The 7,061-nt window shown below is 31.6% G+C and overlaps 1 protein-coding gene across 2 annotated transcripts in view; it reads right to left on the bottom strand.

The window, feature by feature from the left end:
- Nucleotides 1-7,061, bottom strand: part of LOC111468476 (WD-40 repeat-containing protein MSI2-like) — a 15,009-nt gene that overhangs the window by 6,829 nt on the left and 1,119 nt on the right. The window lies entirely within an intron of this gene.

The following is a 7,061-nucleotide window of genomic DNA, read 5'->3' as shown; positions in this document are numbered from 1 at the left end:
TTTTTTTTTTTTTTTTTTTTTTGTGGGGCCCAGTTTGAAGCTGATATCAGTGATTGGAGGCAATTATTAAGCGCCACCGGGTACATTAGCAACAAGCGGTGCTTGTTCTATTTTCTTTTAATTATTATTTTTCTCCCCAATTTTATATTATCCTTTAAATTAAAAAAAAAATTAAATTTTTTCTCAATAATTTTGACCAATTATATTAAACTTTTAAAAGTGACTAATTCGAATTTTTTCGTTAAAATTTAATTTCGTAATTATTATTTTATTACTTATTCACTAAAAATTCTTTTAAATCTTTTAAATTATTTTGTAAGGTAATTCCTCTTAAATAATAAATTTTAATTAAATATTTAAAAATAAATAAATAAATGTTTTATAATTTATGAGGAGGTTTAAGTTAATTATTTAATAAGGATTATTTTGTAAATTAAACTTTTTAAGTTTGGAATTTGAATTTAACCTTATTATTTTATATTAATTTTAGTTTTTTACTTTTTAAAATATATATTTTCTTTATTTAAAAAACTGTGTTATTATTTATTAAAAGTAAATTAAAGTTAAATTTAAAAAAAACAAATTAATAACTTTAAAATATTAATGGCAAGGAGTAGGACCACGATCTTTTTCTGTATACGTGTGCGGTTTTCTTTTTCTTTTATTTCCCTTTTCATTTATTATTTTATTTTTTTTAATGAAAATTTACGAATCATAACATATCATTAACATCGGTTGCGAATATTAATTGTTCTTAATCTTCATGATAAGTTTAAAAGTATGATAAGGTTGGACTGTGAACTCTATTTTCGAATTGGTCGGGTTGACCTTACCGAAGAAGTTTCAATCCATGAACCAAATTCAACCCAACTCGATTCTTACAGTTTGGGTTGGATTGTTTGAATCCTTTGGGTTATCGAATCATAAGAACATCTCCTACAACGTATATGTAACGACTCAAGCTCACCGCTAACATATATTGTCCTATTTTGACTTTTCCTTTCAGGTTTCCCTTTCGTTCTCTTCTCCAACCGATGTGGAATCTCACAATTCACTCATCTTCAAGGCCCAACGTCCTAACTAGCACACCGGCTCGTGTCTACCCCTCCTCGGGAAACAGCCTCCTTGTTGGCACATCGCCTGGTGTAGCTCTGATATTATTTGTAATGGTCCAAGCCCACTACTAGTAAATATTGTCCTCTTTGGGCTTTTCACTGCGTATGCTATGGAAATGTTTCCACACCCTTATGAATGGTGTTTCGTTCTCCTCCCTAACCGATGTGAGATCTCACAGTATACCGCCACATAATCAAATATGACATCTATGTTGATTAAAATGTCGATAATTTGATCCTCCATTCCAACACCTGTCAAACTAAGCAAAAAAATAAAAATAAAAATTCAACGATTCGAAAGTAGTTGATTCGAATTTTTAATATTTATTAGATAAATATTATTACCGATGTCACACCAATGTGCCCATCGTTGACATGTGCAACAAAAAAAAAAAAATTGTATAGCGCATCTAATCGATTAAATTACGTGAAATATTAATACGAACATAGACGAGATAGAGATTTGAATTGAACGAGGACTCGTGACCTATGGTTTCCTCCTTTCTTACCGCAAGTTCTAAGAAGCTGCACCGACTACACGACAAGACATCATTCAACTTATTTATTTATTTTTTGTTTTAAAAAAGGCAAGGAAAAATATTGCTATTAAATATGAGCCGTTAGATCAGAATCTTTTCACCTGTGCCGCGGTTCTAAACGCCGACTTTTAATTGATTTTCCTCGTTTAACTGAATAAATAACTGTATTTTAAAACTACATGTCGGACTTGTACACTAAGCAAAAAAAAAAAAAAAAAAAAGTTATATTTTTAAATATTAATTAGGAAATTGTGAAAATATCTTCCTATTTCTTTCCTCACATTTACAAAATATATATATATATATATATATAAATAATTAAAAAAAAATAAAATGTGTTTACTTTTCACGAGGATCGGTTGAAAATTTTTTACAAAAAAATTTGCAAGTATCGAGTTCTTGGTAAGAAACTTTTTTCTATTTTTTTAATATATACTTTAATTTTTTATTTCAAATAATTTTTTTAAATTACAAATTTAACGAAGAAACTAATATTTAATAATAAGAAGAAGAAGCTAGTTGTGTGCACGTTTAAACATAAGGACAAGGTCGGGCACTGAGATCAGGAATGTAATCTCCCCTGATTTTATTTATATCTCATTTCTCTTCATTCTCAGTTAAAACAGAAACTTTCCAGTCTGATTCATTGCACGTTAAATATTATTAAAAAAAAAAAAAAAAGTGGACAAGAACATTGAATTGTGGAGAGTTTTTATTAATATGGGTTGTTCGTAGATTGGGCATTAGGTATGGGAATGGATAGAGTTAAATGTTGGTTTTTTTTTTTTTTAATAATGTCTATGGTCTCCCATGCTCACTCTCATTGCCTTGTCTTCATCTATATAATTTATTTTATTTAAAAATTAGTATAATATTGTTATTAAAAAAATATTTTTTATTATTTTTTTCTCGGGTGGAGTTCTCTTTTAACTTATTTTGTACGATACATCAACTAGCTCGACGTTTATATATGGGCGATCGACCCGTCACATTATCATCTTCATAGACTCGTGTATATATATATATATATTAATAGGAGAAATTGATCATTTATGACAATTTTAAAAAAATAAAAATAGTTTAAAAGGTTGATTATTAAAGAGGTAGAATTAAAATAATAATAATAATAATTCATTGAAGGGCTTTGATAAAGCCCAATAGACCTTTTCTGGGCCTTGTTAATATAAATATGGGCCTTTAGGATTCCAAAGCCCAATGACTAAGTTAGCCATGTATAAATGACGTCCATGCCGGAGGAATTTACTCCGTCATCGGATCCGACGTATGGATAATTTTAATTCCGAAACTACCCCTCTGAACAAAACAGTGAGTGGTCGGTCAACGTTCAAAAAAGTTGGTTTGTTATGGTATTGTTGGAAATCCGGTCGGTCCGGCTGTCGGTCAGACCCAAACCGACCAATTCCATTTTTCCACATTGTTTGAAATGGGTTTCCATCCTCCATGATTATCTCCGTCCAAATATTGTCTAAACCTTGAAATGGGTTTGAAAGAGATTTAGATATCAATATCGATAGACATAAGGTAATTACGCTCTCACGGCTTGTAATGCTATATGTTCGAGATTTAAATTAGGATTTGGAATTCAGAGATGACACTTCATTGCCCCGACATTTCCCTACGTCATTTACTTATCACTTCTAATAGTGCATACTAAACTTCATTGTCCCAACATTCCCTAAAACATGATCACGTTACCCACTTGTCGTTTCTAACAGTGAATATTATACTTCATTGTCCTGACATCCTCTACAACATGATGACATTACCTACTTGTCGTTTCTAACTGTGAATACTATACCTCATTGCCCTGACATTCTCCTGCAACTTTTGTAACATGACTATGCTACCCACTTGTTGTGTCTAATAGTGAATTCTATACCTCATTGCTCTGACATCCTCCTACATCTACTGAGACATGATCACGTTACCCACTTGTTGTTTCTAACCGTGAATACTACACCTCATCGTCCGAACGTTCTCCTGCAACTTCTGTAACATGACTATGCTACCCACTTGTTGTGTCTAATAGTGAATACTATACCTCATTGCTTTGACATCCTCCTAATCCCTTGAGACATGATCACGTTACCCACTTACCATTTTTAACAGTGAATGCTACCCTGACATTCTCCAGCAATTCCTGTAACATGACCATGCTACCCACTCGTCAATTCTAAGAGTGAAAGACTAATATTTCCATAAACCAACGCGGGTCATTTCAGCATATTTTATCCACACTCACGTTCTTCCTACGAAAATTCTCAATTGAGTTACCAAAAATAAAGGTCCACGAACCACCATGCTGATATAGACAGTAACTTCAGTTCTTTTAAGCTTTTTTCAACCATACTATCCTTAAGATCGTTCGGTTCATTCACGTACCTCTCATTTACACAGACATCACACGTACTCCTCCTACATTGAACAATTTAGAACCCGATACGTTTACAAGTCAAAAGTGATTTTTTTTGAACCGAAAAAAGATGCGAAATTGACAGCATGATAAAAAGTAGGGTAATGTTATAAATTAGGGAGAAACAAAGAAAGTGGTTGAAGAAGAAGACAAGGATGAAAAGGGAAGGAAGGTGAGAAGAAATGCATGCTTGGCTTGGAGAGTACACACAAAGCAAACAAAAAAGAAAAAGAAAAAGAAAAAAGAAATTAAAATACTTTTTTAAAAATTAATTTAATTTAATTTATTTTTTCACGAGGGTTGCGTGTGTGGGTCACCATGCAATGCTGAATGCCAAAGCCAAACCTATTCTTTTTTCTGACTTAAAAAAGTATGTTTTGATTTTCTCATCTCAACTCTCTTTCACACTCTCCCTCCTAAAGGGTATTATTGGAATAACGCATCTCGTATAATATTCTCTACTCGTAAATCGAGTTTAGCTCAACTAGGTAAGATATGTCAAATAAAAGCATTGCTCGACTGGTTTAGGTATGTACCCGATCTAATACAAGAGGTCAAAGATTCGAATCTTCTCACTCCTATAACGACCGATAAGCGCCCAGAGGCTAAAAATGATCGAGTTTTAAAAATTTAGGTTTTGACCTAATAAATTTAGGATTTCTTGTCTAATAAATAATCTTAATACGTTTGATATAGACTCGACCTTTCTATTTCAGGTTACGTGAATTTATTTGTTAAAATAAATGATTCTATAATAATATTAGAACCTGAAGAAAATTCTAAATCAATTGACCCCAAAAACACTTTTTTTTATAGCAAGAATAATAATTTTATTTAGGTGATTCTCAGTTGAATTTTAATGAAATCAATGGTAGAGACCCACATGAGTTCGAAATTTCGAGTTGGTTTGCATTGATGACTCAAATGATTCGAACATGACTTACAACCCAACCCAACCACAATACATATTAGGTTGGGTCGTCGAGATTATTCATTTTTTTAAAATTATTATTTTAAAAATCATATTTATCCACAATACATCTCACATAACATTTACAAGTCACAATGCATCGTTAACATCTGTTAAAAATGTCAAATATTCATAATTTCCATAGCAATCTTAAGAATAGGGTAGAATTCAGTTAGGTAATGAAACCCAATTTTCATGTTGGTCAAGTTGACCCGACAAACCTACAAACCAAATTGTAAGGGTTGGATTGGGTAGTCTGATTTGTTCGAGTCATTTGATCACGTGAACACTCATAAAAAACAGTTATAAACTAATACCTTACGGTCTAAATTGATTCAATCGTAACATTTATAGTTTAAATTGAAGTCGTTCGGGTATAAATTGAATTTTTCCCCTAATAATAATAACGGGTTTGTAGGTTCGTGTCATTATCATTGACTAAAGTACATAATAAATATGTGACAATGCCACCCCAACTTTAGGACCAATAATAGACAAACTAATACATCAAATCAACTTAAATTTATTAATCTACTCGTGATTATAGTACCAATTAAAATACATAGTTTTATTATTTAAAATTATTATAATATTTTTAATTTTTTCATTAAAAATCAATTTAATATTTGATTCTACATTTCAATTTAAATAATTAAAAATATTATTCGATTAATTATGAACTAATAAAGCAATAACAATATAAAAAATAAAATAAAATAAATTAGATTGGATAATTTAAAGCCCCTTTTTTCCAGGGATTAATTAAATAAAGCCAAAAAGATTAAGTAATTAATTAATCACCGTCACATTAAAATTTATAATCTAAAGTTTTATGTGTGATTAATGATATCAATTAATTAAAATTTAGTTTAGTGGTTAGTAATAATTAAATGTGGGCTTTAAGGTTCACCTAAAAAAGATGATTTTTAGTGGGAAAATTAAAGCATTTTGTTAAGTATTGGAATTAATCTTCCTCCAAATTATTTATTTATTTTTTTAAAAACCCATAATAATAATAAAAAAAAAGAATCGAAAGTTTAGAAATCAAACTTATAGTTATCGAGTAACGAGTGTTATAGTGAGATCCCACATCGGTTGGAGGAGGATGAGGGTGTGGAAACCTCTCTCTAGCATACGTGTTTTAAAACTGTGGGTTTGACAACGATACGTAACGGGCCAAGGATAATATCTACTATTGGTATGTTTGAGCTGTTACAAATGGTATCAGAGTTGGACACCAGACAATGTGCCAATGGGAACGCTTGGCCTTCAAGGGGGTGGATTGTGATATCCCACATCGATTAAAGAAGGGAACAAAACATTCCTTATAAGGGTGTGGAAACCTCTCTGTAGCATACGTGTTTTAAAACCGTGAGGCTGACGATGATATGTAACGAGCCAAAGCAGACAATATCTACTAGCGGTGGGTTTGGGCTGCTACAAATGGTATTAGAGCCAGACACAGGACATGTGCCAGCATGGACACTGGCCCTCATCGGTTAGAGAAGGGAACGAAGCATTTCTTATAAAAGTGTGGAGGTCTCTTTCTAACACACGCGTTTTAAATCAGTAGGGTTGATGGCGATGTGGGTTAAAACGGATAATACCTACTAACGGTGGGTTTGGGCCGTAACAATTATTGAGACGTTTTAGGGAAAAAACGTTATTTCTCGTTTTGGTCTCTTGTTATATTCACTAATAATTGTATTAGGGTTAACTCTGCTCTTCTGGGTTTGAACAATATCACTGTTATGAACCGTTCATCTGATTGATATACATTTTTAAGAACGAAAACAAATGATTTGACATATAATATACATCAATCAATGAAAAAATAGACGTGTTTCGATCAGATCCATAAATAATTGAAATCATAGCGTTTTGGTTGTATTAAAAAGGTAAGGTGGAAATGATGAAGGCTTTGAAAGGGAATGGAATGGTGAAAAAGAGCAAAAAGTGAAGCATTAAATGAAAAAAAAAAAAAAAAAAAAAAAAAAAAAAAA

Source organism: Cucurbita maxima, unplaced genomic scaffold (assembly GCF_002738345.1).
Source record: "Cucurbita maxima cultivar Rimu unplaced genomic scaffold, Cmax_1.0 Cma_Scf00036, whole genome shotgun sequence".
Classification (NCBI taxonomy): domain Eukaryota; kingdom Viridiplantae; phylum Streptophyta; class Magnoliopsida; order Cucurbitales; family Cucurbitaceae; genus Cucurbita; species Cucurbita maxima.
Note: the sequence above shows the minus strand (reverse complement) of the source record. Positions and strands in the feature narration are given on the sequence as shown.